The sequence below is a fragment of the Dermochelys coriacea genome, chromosome 10, assembly GCF_009764565.3.
Source record: "Dermochelys coriacea isolate rDerCor1 chromosome 10, rDerCor1.pri.v4, whole genome shotgun sequence".
Taxonomy (NCBI): Eukaryota; Metazoa; Chordata; order Testudines; family Dermochelyidae; genus Dermochelys; species Dermochelys coriacea.
Genome location: NC_050077.1, coordinates 73,366,801 through 73,382,971, shown reverse-complemented (window position 1 = coordinate 73,382,971; position 16,171 = coordinate 73,366,801). Strand labels below are relative to the sequence as shown.

General features: G+C 42.1%; 1 protein-coding gene across 1 annotated transcript in view; it reads right to left on the bottom strand.

The window, feature by feature from the left end:
* Window positions 1-16,171, bottom strand: part of SLCO3A1 (solute carrier organic anion transporter family member 3A1) — a 213,351-nt gene that overhangs the window by 196,236 nt on the left and 944 nt on the right.

Below are 16,171 nucleotides of genomic sequence, written 5' to 3'. Positions count from 1 at the left end.
TCAGGATGCCAGGAACCCAAAAAAAAAAAAGGCTGAATCTATACACTACAAGCCATTGAAAAAAGGAGAAAGCAGAGGTCATTTCGTTTTCAACTTACATTTCCAGTACCTTGGAGTTTTATTTAGTTTTATTCAGAAGCACACTTTGCAACATCACAATGATGACATGCCATGAAAAACTGCATAGCATCCTTGGCCAAATTATCCCCTGGTGTAAAGAAGCAAAATTCCATCAGTGACATTGAAGCGGTGCCCATTTACAACAGGAGAGAATTTGGTCCTCTGTGCAGAGCCCACTTTCTTCAGCTAATAGAAATCTTTTGCCCACCTCGATCGCCACCTGTTCAAGGATCCCAAAGTGCTTGCAAACATTAATTCAGCCTTCCAGCTCAACACTCCCAGGAAACAGACTTTTTTACAGATGAGGAAACTGAGGCACAGAGTGGGAAATAGCTTGCAATAGGTGCACAGGAAACCTACGGCAATGCTGGAAATACAACCACCAACTCCCATCTCTGTGCCAAACCCACAAGGTCCACCTCCCAATGTGTGCTATTTTCTATATTTTTATATTATATATAAGAATAAGTCACTTTTGAAAATAGGACTTAGGGGCTTTTGAAAGCCTCACCCTAGATCTCTTTGTAAAAGCTACCACCCTGCCATTGAATGAGTAAGGCAGCCCCCAATGGTCACAGCTTATGAAAGATTTGAAAAGCAAAGAGCGAGATCCTCAGGCCCACCTGACATCTGCACAGTGCACCTGGGGTGAGAGTCACATGGGTAGTGATGCTTTGATGATGTAAATGGGGAAACAGTCAGCAAGAGCAGATGAGTCCTGCCATGAGTGCAGGGGACTGGACTAGATGACCTCTCGAGGTCCCTTCCAGTCCTATGACTCTATGAAAACATGGGGTCAGAGCATGCCTCCACTTGCCAATGCAAAGTGCTCTAAAGTCATGAGACTGACTTTACAATCATGTGGTTTTAAAAATATTTTTAAAAATTGGGGATTTTTAATTGCTTTCTGCTGTCTGAGTCTTTAGGGGCCACTCAATTCTTATTTTCATGCTTTTCTCCACCACCACCACCATCACCACGAGGGAGAGAAATTTACTTTAAAAAAAGATGAGATTCTCATGTAGTCACAGGAGTCCAGGAGCTGGGGCTTAAAATAAAAACACCAAATGTTATGAGACTCACAATGAGTCACAAGAGATGTCAACAGCCTCCTACAGGAGAGAAAGTAAACTTCCAGGAGACTTCACTCCAGTAGTTTCCTGAAATCCTTCCATCAGGAGTAAGGTTTGCCTCCTGCCCTCTGAAATCCACTAAAATCTGTGGGTATACACACAGGACTAACCACAAAGAGGCCACATGCCCCCAGACCTACTGTGGCTTCCTCTAGGTTCATGGAAATACAGTTCCAATGGAGCCACATTACCAGGATTTCCCCTACCTGCCATAGCACCATTGTAAAGGGATTCCCCAAGCACAGAGGTGGGCCCCCTGGGAAAGTTAACCACCACCCTCCTGCCTCCCTTCCAACCTATCCCCATGCACAAATCCCCAGATCTGAAGAGAGCACATATGGTCCAAAGTCTGAAGGCTGGGTGGGGGTGGGGAAAGGGGAAGCCCAGATCATGATCCACAGACCCCTCCACTCTATCCCAACTGAGTGAACACTACACACACACACACATACAGTCACATATCCCTACCTATTGGACATTATCTTGCCCCTGGATCCTGTTTTGGGGATAAATTCCTACTGAAAGAAACAGATAAACATGACACACATTTACACTGTGGTAGCCCCAGACATGGATCAAGGCTCTATTGTGCTAGGCCCTGTACAAACATAAACACACAGATGGGTCACGCCCCCAAAGAACTTACGTCATGTTTTTAAAACTTAGATTGTAAGTATAAGTCTTTCTAGAGACCGTGTCCACGGCTTCCCATGAGCCATCAGGTACCATTACAGTAAGAGACTGGAGATCTATTTAAATGATAGATGGCAACATAAAAATACCAGCAGAAGCTTAGCCAGGTTAGAACTAAGTTGATTGCCCAAAATATATACATATAAATCAATACAGCCTCAGCTCTCAGAGCCGAAATCATAAAATTAAAGTAATTCCACAAGGCAAAGACTAGAAATTTGAAATGCTCTCCTCCCTAGCAGGGAGATAGCCCTGGCTCCCACCGACACAACACTCCTAGGTGTATAGAATGACATCTGCAGCAGTCCCTTAGGCAACAAAGTCACTCATGGAAGAAAACATCCCAGAGTTCTGCGATAAGGCTCCAGAACGCTAAAGATTTTATCCCAACAAACCAGCTCAAGTTTCAAATTGCAATCGAATAGCCACGGCCACACGCTCAGCAGAACAGCATGCAAGCGCCCCAGAGGCTGAAGTGTGCTATCCTAAAGCAGCCAGCAGTAACTCCCACCAAACAGGTTTCTGGAAACTGATCTGTTTGTAGAGGGACACATGAACAGAGAGTGGGACTTAACCAGGCAAATAAGCGGTTTGCTGTGGATGAGTTTGTACAGGTGAGTATACAGCACGTTTCATTGGCTCAGCTCTTGCTTTCAAGCACATTGTAATGGTGGACTTGACTCCCAGTCCCTTATAGGAAGGGATTACAGTAACCATGTGCAAACTATCCAGAATGGATGGTTCCCCACTTTAGGAAGGTCTCTAAATCTAGTCTCCCAGCAAAGGACTTCAAACAGAAAAGAGAAAAACTAAGCTAGCACTGAGATTCCAATGCTCAAACTAGCAATAGGGCATTCGATACAACAACGCTTTGAGGACAGAAGTTGAGCATAGGACAGGATCATTGCCCTCCAACCCCAGAGCTGGAGGAACCAAAGCCACCAGCAGATCCCTGCAGAAGCACTGCTGAAGAGGGTGCTCTGTGGTTGTCAGGATTAAGCCAGTGCCCAGAATCCATTTTGTGAACTACAGTATCTTCTGAACTGGCTGATCTTACTACAGCTAATGCTACTGCCCTTATGGAACAGCCACCAAAGATATGTTTGATACCCCCTTTAAGACAAGGCTTCCCTTCTACTAAAGCTACCAGCGCTCAGCTGCACTAACTTCAGACATAAGGGCTTGCATTATAACCAGCAATATGCTGCAGGAAACACAGTGCACGTCTCCCATGAAGAGGCTGAAAGGCCTCATTGTAACTAAGTTGCCCTTAGTACTGTCTATCCAACAAGGCACAAAAACAAAAACCACAGGCTTCTCTGCTGGTACTAGAAGTCCAAATAAATGTTGTCTTTCTAAATGCCACATGAAGAACCTAAACTGATGAAGACTTTATAAGAGCATGTATTCCTTCTATGCACTTTACAAATGAAAGATACTATATACATATATCAGGGGGTAGCCATGTTAGTCTGTATCCACAAAAACAACAAAGAGTCTGGTGGCACCTTAAAGACTAACAGATTTATTTGAGGAAGTGAGTTTTTTACCCACAAAAGCTTATGCTCAAATAAATCTGTTAGTCTTTAAGGTGCCACCGGACTCCTTGTTGTTTTTATATACATATAGTGTTGCTCATGCCAATGAATCTCAAATTTTATACGCACACAATTATTCACTTTACATGTAAGTTACATCCACATGAATGGTTTCGCCCACCAGTGAAATACACCTCTCACTTGGGTGGAACATGGAAGCATCAAACAGCAATATTACACAACAGTTTCAGTCAGGATATAGAGACTACTGTGTGCAGTTGAAACTGCAGGAGGAATTCATGGATGGAGAATATTGTTTCCCAAATGGAAATTTGGCCAGGACACTGGAGTTAATACCAATACTTATGCAAAAAGTACAAAATGATCTTTAGTGACTGCAAGCGGTTAAGGCTTTAGTTTCAGGTCCAAAAGATGGCACCTTTCTCAGAAGAGCATACTCACCACTGGACTGGGGGAATGTACGCAATACTGTTTCAGTAGGATCAGGATTACTATCAAACCACTCACACCACTTCCTGTCCTATCCTTGGAGGTCTCCAATCTAAATCCTGGTCAGCTTAGAAGGACATCATAGCCTTAAGAACTATGGGTTTACATTTTGCCAAGAGGATGGATACAGTTTAGAAACTGTAAAGCTTTGGGCGAGTGACTTTGAGATAGACTTTGCTAAGCGAGCTGTGACAATCAGTTCTACCTGCCGATGAGTCAGAAGTTGAGAACCAGGCAATAGGATTGAAAACTTAAATCCTAGCTCACATCTTTAGAGACCAAGAATCTTCCATCTGTTATACATTGTATCTGTCTCCCTTACTATCTGTTGATCTTTTTAAATCTGGTATCTTAAAATAAATAGTGCACAATACAAATGTCAAAGCAAAAAGTAAACATATCTTCACACTAAAAAAACCCATGAATATGGCAAAAGTGACTGGAAGAGTTCTGTGAATATTAAAAGTACATCAGGGTGTTTTCATAATTTTCCTAATGGTTTTCTTTTACTCGCCTTTTATAACTCCTCCTTGGAACCCTGACATTGAATCTTTGCATTCTGAATACTCCCCATTACATGGTGCATGCACACACAAATGGATGAAGTGAGCTGTAGCTCACGAAAGCTTATGCTCTAATAAATTTGTTAGTCTCTAAGGTGCCACAAGTACTCCTTTTCTTTTTACAAATGGGTTTGTTATTGCAGTGTTGCTGGTAAGGGCTAGACCACACACACACCAGTTTGTTATTGTAGCATTGCTTATGGATGCAAGGCAGGGATTTTTATTTATTTTTTTTAACATAGGTTCTCATGATAGTTTGGCTGCACACAGGTTTGTTATTGTAGAGTTGCTCATGAATGCGGGGCTGAACAATTTGGTTTGTTATTATAGGGTCTCAATCACTGGGCTGCACAGACACACTTTATTGTAGAATTGTTCATGAATAGTGCTAGGCAAAGATTTTTTTTGAGGGGGGAAACTTTTCACTGAAAAAAATGCAGATTCAGGTTGACTAGCACATTTTGAAAGTTCTTGTGAAGTCTGCCGAATTGCTTTGATCAAAACAAACAAACAAGAGATCTGAATAAAATCCTTTCTAATTTTTGATTCCAAACAATTTTTGTTCCAAATTATATTTCAATTTTATTTTTTTTAAAGTAAAGGCCTCTTTAAAAAATATCAGTTATTCGCAAAGCTTTCCTTGCGAAAGCTGGTTCGTTACTGTAGGGATTCCATGAGCTTTGGGCAGGGCGCACTCTGGTGCTATAGCATCATGCACAGCGGCTGGCCTTCTAAGAAAAAGGAGCAAGTTAAAAAAAATCCTCAAAATAAGATTACACCATAATTGCAAACAGATACAAGAAATATAAAGTAAGCTGACATTATTGCCTCTAAGCACACAGTATCTCTTTAAAAGAAAGGAAAAATGCAGAGCATGACATTCCATTTGCATTTTGCCCTTTTTGCCCAAATATGTCATACTGTGACCTTAGGCAGCAGTGAGGATTCTTCCTGGTGCTGCACTCAGGCCAAAGCTCCCACGGTCTTCAGGACTTCTGTCTGAGTCAAGACCGCACAATTCGGCCCTAACTCCTCTGTAATAATGACACCCAGCAATATACTAGTCCACTGTTAATGTCATGCCAACTTATATTCTGTGGGTGAGAGGCCAGAAGTGGGTAGAAGTAGCAGCTAATTCACATCCTCCCTTTCAAAAAGGCATTTGCAGCACTTTTCCTGTTGGAGCTCAATGAAAAACACATTCATTGTTTAACACGATGGGCTGTAAACCTGTGTAGTACAGTATTTTCTCATTCCATTGTTCCCTCACAGAATGGAAGTAATAAAGCAAATCTGCAGCTACATGAAATTTGGGGCCCTGTCCTGATCTTTAATGCAGAAATATGTATCCATCAGTTTGTCACAATGAATCTAGGCATCATATGGAGCATAATTTTCCCTGCTATTTTCTGCCCACCCAGCATTTAGGTGCTCATAGGCATCTGAGAATGTTTGAGCCTCACCAAATCTAATGTAGACTTCAAATGCACTCAAGGGGAAAAATATTTACATTTCTGCTTTTATGAATTCACATACAAATTCATCTGTTTCAGAGTGCAGACGACATCAGGCCACAGTTGAACCTAGGTGCCAAGTGACGGTGCCACCTGGTTTCAGAGACAGTGAAGGAACTGAATAACCCCATGAATGAGTCACTCATGCTTTAGATGCCAGTGAGGGGGTGGGAGAAGGGAGGATGATTCAGATTTTCAAGAAGAGGTAGCTTAGTATGTGAAATAAATAGGATTGCCAACTTTCTAATTGCAGAAAACCTAACACGCTTGCCCCACCTCTTCTCTGAGACCTGACCCCCCACTCACTCCATCCTCCTCCCTCCATCACTTGCTCTCCCTCACGCTCATCATTTTCACCCAGCTGGGGCAGGGGGGGTGCAGGAGGGCTCCAGCTGGGCAGGGGGCAGGCTCCGGGATGGGGCCAGAAATGAGGGGTTCAGGGTGCAGGAGGGGCTCCGGGCTGGGGCATGGAGTTGGGGTGCGGGGAGGGTGAGAGCTCTGGCCCGGGATGCAGGCTCTGGGCTGGGGCCGAAAACTGGACACCTGGCAACCCTAGAAACATAGAAAAACAGAACTGTGAAAGTTAAAAACCAAACACCCATCTTTTGATCAAATATTGTAGTACAGCAGTGGGCACTCTGCGGCCTGTCAGGGTAATCAGCTGGCGGGCCATGAGACAGTTAGTTTACATTGACCATCGGCAGGTACAGCCAGCCGCAGCTCCCAGTGGCTGCGGTTCGCCATTTCCGGCCAATGGAAGCTGCGGGAAGTGGCACAGGGATGTGCCGCAGGGATGTGCTGGCTGCCGTTTCCTGCGGCTCCCATTGGCCGGGAATGGTGAACCACAGGCACTGGAAGCTGTGGGCGGCCATGCCAATGTAAACAAACTGTATCTTGGCCCATCAGCGGATTACCCTGATGGGCCGCGTACGGCCCACGGGCCGCAGGTTGCCCACCACTACTGTAGTATAACATTTATTATTTCAAGTATTCACTCACACATAACTGAAATAGAACAAATCACCCCTCATGCTTGTATCTGGGCCTGGCAGGTTTTGTTCTTTTTTTAATTTCAACTGATATTGATATAATTTTTCTACATTTGTGGGAAATTATAGGCGAGGGGTCAGACATTGGGGGAATCAGACAATTTAATGACAGAAGTCGCGATTCAAAAAGTTAAAGCTTTATAACCATTCAAACACAAAACAGTCAACATCACCTGTCAAAACATAAACAGTAAATATCCTGAGAAAGGCTGAAATCAAACTAAAAAGTTCTCAAACAGCATTGTTTTGCAAATCTGAAATGTCAATTATCGATGTTTATCAGTTTGTGTGGGTAGAGTGAAATCAATGTTTACTGACATTTACTGATAAAAATCTAATCCTTCCAAGCCTAATGACATGTGACCATTATATTCCAAATCTAGAATTAAAAGGGAAAACACATCAAGTACTTTAGGCACAAAATTCAGCCAATTGGACATTACTTTAAAACGTATTTTTGTTCTGAATTTGTAATGTGCCTCGTACAATAGGGTCCTGATCCAAAACTGGAGCTTCCAGGCACTACAAATAACTATATAGAATCTTCAAAGCAACATGCTCCAGATATAAATGGCTGGTGTCAATTTGATTTTGGCCCAGAGTTTATTTTAAATGCCAACTAAAAATATTTCTACAATTTCCCCCCAAAATCTTGATAAAAACAGCCTGGTATGTTTGTTTTTACAAAAACTCCTCCCATTCCCCACACTATCAGAAACAAACATTGACACACCAAGCACCTGAAAGTGAATTGACTTAATTACTTTATATATTACAGTGATTGGTGGACCTCGAAAGAGGCAGCATTGTCCAAGCACTTTCATAAAGTGAATGAACTTTTTAATAAACACCATGGAGTGACAGTAAACTGGCTGTTTTAAATGTTTCCAGTTCCAGTAAGCTCAGGTGCTATTAGTAATATAAGTGAAGAATTTAGATTGTTTATGATGTAGGGGCTTTCCAATGACATTTAAATCATTCTTTTAAAAAAAAATCTCCATCATTCTATTGCCAAGAGGAGGATTGTGGGGAAAGTAACTCATTATGTAGGACCTAAACAAATAAAAAGTTCTGTGCTCCCATAGCTGTTAGCTAAGGCCTGGTCTATACTTAAAACTTTGGTTGATAGAGCTATTGTGCTCAGTAAAAAATAATTCATGCCCTCGAGTGCCATCACTGTGCCAACCCACCCCTCTGTGTAGACCAGTGGTTCCCAAACTTTTTCCGCCACTTGTGCAGAGAAAGCCCCTGGTGGGCTGGGCCGGTTTATCTGCCACGTCCGCAGGTTCAGCCGATCGCGGCTCTCAGTGGCCGCAGTTCGCTGCTCCAGGCCAATGGATGGCGGAACAAGTTTGGGAACCACTGGTGTAGACCCAGCTAGGTCAACAGAAAAATGCTTCCATCAAGCTACTGCTGCTCAGAGAGGTGGAGTTCCTACAGTGACAATGCCAGTCTGCATCTGCAAAGCAGGGTTATAGAGGCATAGCTATTCTATAGCAGTGTCCATAAGGTAAGTAGGACATAAAAAAGCCAACCAACCAACCAACCAACCAAAAATACCATGCTGTTCTTACAGTGGTGCTGTCATCCAGGAGGTAGATGCAGAAAACAAAAAATAAAGACGTGTTAATTTCAAGGTCAATTAGAACTGCAGGGAAATCAGATCCATGATTGCCAAATGGGAAGGGACATCATCAGGGAAAACACATTTTGCTTTTCTGCTTCCTAAGCAGCAGGGAAGAAAAACAATACATACACAAACAACTCTGTCTCTTTAGTTACTGAGTTCTCCCTTTCTTGCCATGAGCAGTCATTTTGAATCCTTGATTATTGGAAGTGTGAGAGCCTAGGAGCCCCATTGTGCCAGATGCTCCACAAACCAAGCTAAAAGACAGTCCCTATCCCCAGGCAGGTCAATTATTATATGTGTAGCTCCACCAGCATACTAGCGTTTCAAGTGGGGCTTGGAAACAAACAAACACAAATTGTTGGTTGCTGGACTCAGGACACCTGAATTCAGTTCCCAGGTCTGCAACACACTTATGTGCCACTGGTAAAGTCATGTTTCTCATCCCTAAAATGGGAAGTATTATTGCACTCTTCTCCCCTCCTCTGTCTCTCTTGTCTATTTCGATTGTAAGGTCTTTGGGACAGGGATTGTCTCTTCCTATGGGATTTCAAGTTGGGATTTCCAAGCACTACTACTGGTGGGTAGAAGTGCCAGAGACTCCATGAATTCCACTCTGGACTTTTCTGTTGCCATTGATTTACATGGAAGGCACTCCGATATCACGACGGGCAGCAGTATAAAGCTCAAGATAGATCTATACGATACAAATAATCAGTATGAACAGGAAGAATGGCTGGTGGTTATAGCAGGGTGATGAGGAATCAGGGCTCCTGGGTTCTATTTCTCAGTCTGCCACTGAGTTGTTATGAAACCTTGTAAGTCTAAAACATCTCAGTACTTCATGATTTTGTTGGTCCACCTAGCAATAGAAACAGTAGTTCTTACCTACTTCAATCAAAGGCTTGTTTGGCGGAGAGGTAGAGTGCAAAGTACTGTCAAGTAGTACGTATCGATTTCATACTATCTTATGGCTATTCATTGAAGTACCTGGCCAGAGCCTCATCTAATGTTAACCTGAATTTGTTTGAAGTCAATAGAGCTACACCAGTTCACATTTGCTAAGAATCTGCCCCATTAAGTACTACTTTAATTGTGTGTGGAATAAACTTATGTTTGCTAGTATGAAAGGATGGTTTGGAGCAGGGTAAATACATAAAGAAGAGAACAATTCTTCTTTCATACTGTACATATAGAACAACTCCACATTGCTCTTGGATCCAATTCATTCTGCAGTCCAATTCAAGGCCCCTTCAACCACTAATTATGTTTATAATACTTCAGGCCATTAAAATACACACAGATATGATTGGCCATTGCCATGCATATGTGAGGCAAAGGTATTTTGGAAGCTCAAACTGGCCAAAGACAAGGAAAGCAGTAGAGGACTTTGGTCTTGTGATGGCTCTTAGTACTTTTAAGCAGCTGATCATTCCTCCAGAGATCAAAAGTACTTGTTGTGCCCCTAAGGAAAACAGCAGCAGAAGCTACTGTTAAGCATTTTCCTACTTAAAAAAATTAATTCATGAAACTAATCAGCCCAAATGCCTGCTATAGGATCAGATATTTAATCCTTTACACATTTAATCAAAAACCATAATCAAAATATGCATTCTGCAAAAGACAAAGAACAGACACATACTATAGCATTCTTCATCTTTATAATGCTACCCATATAAATACTTATCTATTAGCAGCAAGTAAAAGAAGGTCCCAAACACGATCTCCCCCAAACTTTAGGGGTATTCAAAATCCAAGCCCAGATCTCGATCAGAATGTTGCAAGTAATTTGCAGTGGTTTACAATGCAAAAGCTTTCCAATGGGTCAAACCCAAACTCCTGATCTGAATATTCCCAGGAATTTGAAGACGTTCAGCATCTTGATCTGGACGGGGTTGATACCCATTTTGCAGTCACAGACCCTCTCTGGCCCCAAAATAAGAAACATCAGAAGGATCCTCACACAGCAAGTAAAAACGTTATCAAACCAGCAGGTTTTGTTCAGTGCCAGCATGACTTTCAACTGCAAAACGGACAATATTCTCTAATGGAAAAGGGGCATCAGAGACAGCTTTTCAGAAATAACACAGCCAGCAAAGATGTATCACAGAAAATGAACCGTAAGCGACAACCAGACAATTCCTGGCAAATTCCCTCCCAACCAAAACATTTCTTTTCACTCTACTTTATTTTAAAAAAATACCCAAGTGGCAAACATATTAACTTTACAGCTAGTTCCCCAGCACTGCTAAGAAAGAGGTTTTAATGCAAATTCTCACTATAGGAAAATAATTACTTGAATCAAAATTATGTGATAAACTAGCAGGAGAAAGCTTGCCTTGCGGTTAAGCCAGTGGACTGGAGCTCTGGGTTCAGTTGCTTGCACTGTCACAGTCTGACCTTGGATTAATCAGTTGGGCCCTGGTCCTGCAGTATTTAACTCAATGGAAGCTTTGCCACCGAGTTCAATGAGCATAGGAGCAAGCTTCTGTGCCTCAGCTTCTCATCTGAAAAATTGGGATAATAGTTCCCTCCTCCCATCCTTTTTATCTGTCTTGTCTAGTTACATTGCAAGCCCTTTGGGGGCAGGGAATGTCTCTTACTATCTGTCTGTACTGCACCAAGCATGATGGGGACTCAGCCTCAACTGGGACTTCGAGATGCTACTGTAATACTGCTAGTATACTCAAAATATTTCTAAGAATGTCCAATGAAGATCTGGATTCAAATCCTCCTCCCTTGGGAGTTTTACCTTTGGGTTCCATTGGAGCATGTCTGCATCACTGGAACATCTTTTTCTTTCTTAGTGACATATAGAATAACTGCATAATAAGTACCATGTTTGCTAATCTTCGGTGTCTGTGTGGATTTTTTTTTTAAATTGATGCAAGCAAAAGATGTCAGAGCCAGCTCAGTTATGCTGGTCACTAAGAACTGTATTCATGTGCCTAAGGGCAGAGTCTGGTTGACGGGCTCTTTGATTGTGTTTACCGCTGCTGGAATCATTTTGATGATTATTTCTTCTTGAATTCGACATTTAAAAAGCTTTGTAACATAATTCTGGATACAAAAATAAGAACAGGCTGAGTATTTCCTCAGATACCAAATGCAAGCACATTCCAATCTCATACAGACCCAAAGCACACTCAGTTTTGCACATATATTAAGGGAGCCTGTTGCCAGCTCCAGCTAACATTTATTCCATGGTAAAACTCTGCAGAGGGAGTTGACTACAGTCCTCTGAAGTTTTCTTTCAGGAAACTAAAAAAACAGTTTTGCATTCGTTTCCATATGAGCTCCAACATACTAAGAGGTTCCAACAGTTATTTTTCCTTTGTATCCTTTACGCTAACCAATCCTCCTCCATCACTCGGCAAAACACATGAATAACTGCATTCAAAGCTGTTTATAGCAAATAGACATCTCAGTAGATCCTTGTAAAAACAGGTGCACAAAAGCATAGTATTTTTCAAACGTATTTCCCATATGCATGCCCGTTATCTAAACGGCCCTTGACTTCAGCAGATGTTATGTCCTCACAACTAGGTCAGTTTGCATTGGAGCTATCTGAGGCTAAAGACAGAGGAGAGAAAATTAAATTGTGCTCCTGGTCCACAGACGTTGGCTGTCAAACAGATCTCTTCTCGTACGCTAAAGCAATGAATTCACCACCAGTTATGCAGAGATTTGAGTGGCAGGGCGATAAAACATCTTGGTGATCAACCATCAGGTGCACTTGGATCTCCACTTAAACTATTCCAAAATATAATGAAAGTAACAGTTCAGAGAAATAACTGTTGCCAAGGTATCAGAATCAGCCTCATAAATCACTGTCACTGTGCATGGCCAGCATGACTGATCATACTGCTGCATTTGTTTGAAAGATCTTGGCTCCGGCCTTTCACTGTTTGTGCTATTGGCACTTTATTCGTCGTACACACAAGTAAAGATAGTAAATCTCGGTTTTCACCTGTGGGCCTATGCTGCAGAAAAAGAAGAAAAAAATCCCATCTTTTCAAGTTGCTGCTTAAAATCTTGAGCAACTTGTTGGCAGCCTTCTGCAGCAGGAAAGGCTGCAGTTGATGAGCTGTCCTTTCACTGGTGTCGCGACAATTACTGATAAATTCTGTTTTCAAAAAGGACACAGGACAATTTGACTAAGCCAAACAAATTTTTCAGCGAACATGCAAATAACAGGGAGCATGCCCCAGCCTCAAAAATTAAGCATTCAGCGTAGGTTATCATTTGCATATGCGATGCAAAAAAGGGTCATAATAAGGATAGGTACACACAGTCATTTCACATATGTAAATTCCAACAGACAAGTGCAGTGTAACTGACAAATGCTCTGCAAGGTAATGACCATCAAACTTTCCATAAGATTTCACATATAATCTCAAAGAGACAGGCTGATTTAACATATACATCTACTACTTGGAGTCCTGGGGTATTTTGCCACTGAACTGAGCAGGATGATTGAGCTATATAGATGATTACTATAATATCATAGCCATTCATGGTGCTTTACAAACACACAAAAAAAGAGAGCCCTGACCCAAGAACACAGCAGCTACAGGATGGCTGGAGAGAGCATGTACACACACAGCTCATGGTTGTGTGGGTATGTAAATAAGATTAGATAATACACATGCAGAATCTGCACATATGAAAGAAGTTTTTTATTTCCCTAAGAAACCAGTGACCACTAGCAAATTCCATAGTGTCAAAGCAAAGCACAGCCAGGAGTGAGTTATTCAGTCAGGCCTAACAAGCAAGCTCCCGCCCCCGCTTTTCAGAAGTTAAGTTTTCCAATCATCCTCACTGTGTGCGTGGCACAGCAGAAATGAATTCTGAGCAAGCCAGTCTGTCACTCCCCCCCTAAAAGTTTTCAGAGTAGCAACCGTGTTAGTCTGTATTCGCAAAAAGAAAAGGAGTACTTGTGGCACCTTAGAGACTAACAAATTTATTGAGCATAAGCTTTCGTGAGCTACAGCTCACTTCATCGGATGCACCGATGAAGTGAGCTGTAGCTCACGAAAGCTTATGCTCAAATAAATTTGTTAGTCTCTAAGGTGCCACAAGTGCCCCCCTAAAGGTAATTCCCCCCCACACTCCAGGAGTTACAAATAACTAAGGAAAATTATGTTGTCAAGCAAAATGGAACCATGAATGTGTTATTTGGTTATTTTTAACAAGGCAAAATAAGGAGTTTATTCAACTTCCCAGCAGTATTACATATTGTAATTATACCACATAACATTTCCCTATTTGCTTTTCCTTCTCTGTTCTCAGTGGCTTCCTTCTCAGCCAGAGTTGTCACTCAGGGCTCAGTCTTGCGATCCGTGCATGCTCATGCAGATAGTCCTTACTCATATGAGTAGTTCCAATGGGTTAAATTCTGCTCCCAGTCACCTCTGTGCAATTCTGTAGTACTTCCATTGATTTCAATGTACAGTAGTTACTCCAGATTTTCACTATTGTTACTGAGAATAGGATTTGGGACACCTTGTCTGAATAAGGACCAGGTCCTCAGCCTAGACATCAGTATTTTACGAAACATTTCCCATGCCTGCTCAGGGACAAGTTCAGCTCCACAGGTGCTAGCGCAGGTGGGGAAATGCTAGTGTAGACACAGCCATTTATATATTGCTCTTCAAATGAAATTCCACATTTGCATCTGTTAGTTGTACTGAAGACTGTCTGGTGTTTGTTGAGGCTGAATAATAAGTGATACAGGAAAATAGCAGCTCTAATCACTGGCCTTGGTTCACGCTGTGGTATTTGTCATTGGCTAGTTGTCTAGTACTGTTTATAGATCTGGCTAGGTGCTAATGCAGGATATCCTGCTGTACAAGATGAAGTTTGACGATAGCATGCTGATAAAAGAGATGGAGGAGGGTAAAATTTAGCAAGGCCTATGTGGGATTTATACCCCCAAAAGGCAGAGATGCCAGAGTCTCCCTAAATTCCATCTGGATCTTCACTGATTTTACATGGTCAGCATTCAGATACTACGGTGATGGATGTGCATAAACCCCTAAGATTGTAAAAATTCACATAAATTACCTCTACTGCTGTCACTGAAAGCAAGTGGCACTAGGGTGCCACTGAAAGTGAGACCATCTAAGTGGTATAGTATTCTTTGGTTTATTAGTTTAGCATCAGGTTGTGGCTCACTCATTCACACTGACAGGTAGCTCCCACTGAAATTGGGGTACCTACCCATGAAGTAAGATACTACTCAATGTGAGTAAAGCATGGCACAATCTGTCACTTAAAACATTAAATATCAGTAGAAGCTCATATAATCTGATTTCATTGCTGAATTTAAAGTATGGTGCATTTTATTATACATATATAAAGCTACATGTCTTGCTATATGGAAACAACTGCGAATTTTTATTTAATATGATAGGGCATATTAATGGTGCTTATTATAGTTACATATCAGTTTAAGTTACCTATGGTCTACCATGCTATGCAGGATGAGAGAGATTTTCAAGAACCTATTTAGAAACGCAAGTGCCATGGACTTTCAATTGGATCTATGCTCCTAAATCACCTAGGCTGTTTTGGGGGGAAAAAAATCCCCCACTCATATTTACATGCACTGAAAGAAGAATATGTTTCAGTTCCGGAGGCTGTCCCAACACATATACAAGAGTGTGCGTGTTTCTACAGAGGTGTCCCTAAGTTGTTCACACAGAAAGCAAACAACAATTTTCTCACTCTTTTACTATTACCTCTGCCTTTGATACCAGACACAAGGAGTGTTGCACCTTCCCATAACAACCGACCTCATTATGTAGCTTCTGTGATAGACAATCTACAGCACTTTTACCTAACAGTGAAGATTTGTGGTAGTGTTGTACTTACCAGTGTATCACTTGACTAGCACAAGGAATACTAGTAACACAGGGGAGATGGAATAAACGCCCTATTCTATCTACTTCGTACCTATTCAACAGAACTCGGGCACTGTGACATTTGATCTCAGTTACCGGCCAGCTGGAAACCCAGCAACCCTACCGATCTATCCTGTGCGCCCATTAAATGCGCTTGGGTTTGGAAAGCAGCCCCCTAGTCCCCCTAGAGTTAGACATGCACGCGAACAAGAGACACAGAAGAAGGGTAACCCCTCAGCAGTGCTGAGTCACTTACAACAGCCAAGCGTTTCCCAGCTTAAACACGATTGCTCCCCCTTGGGATTTTGCAAGCCACGTTGCTGTGGAAAACCCCCGTCCACTTCCCCTTGCCTTTTCCTGCAATCACCAGACACATTCGCAGCAGCAGCGGCCGATAGGAAATTCACCTTTAAGCATTAGCCGGAGAAAGTACAGCAACTTGAAGCCGTTCATCAACTTTAGCCACCACCGCAGTGGAAGATGGCTCTCGAGGAGAGGGAAAAAAGGAAACCGCTACCC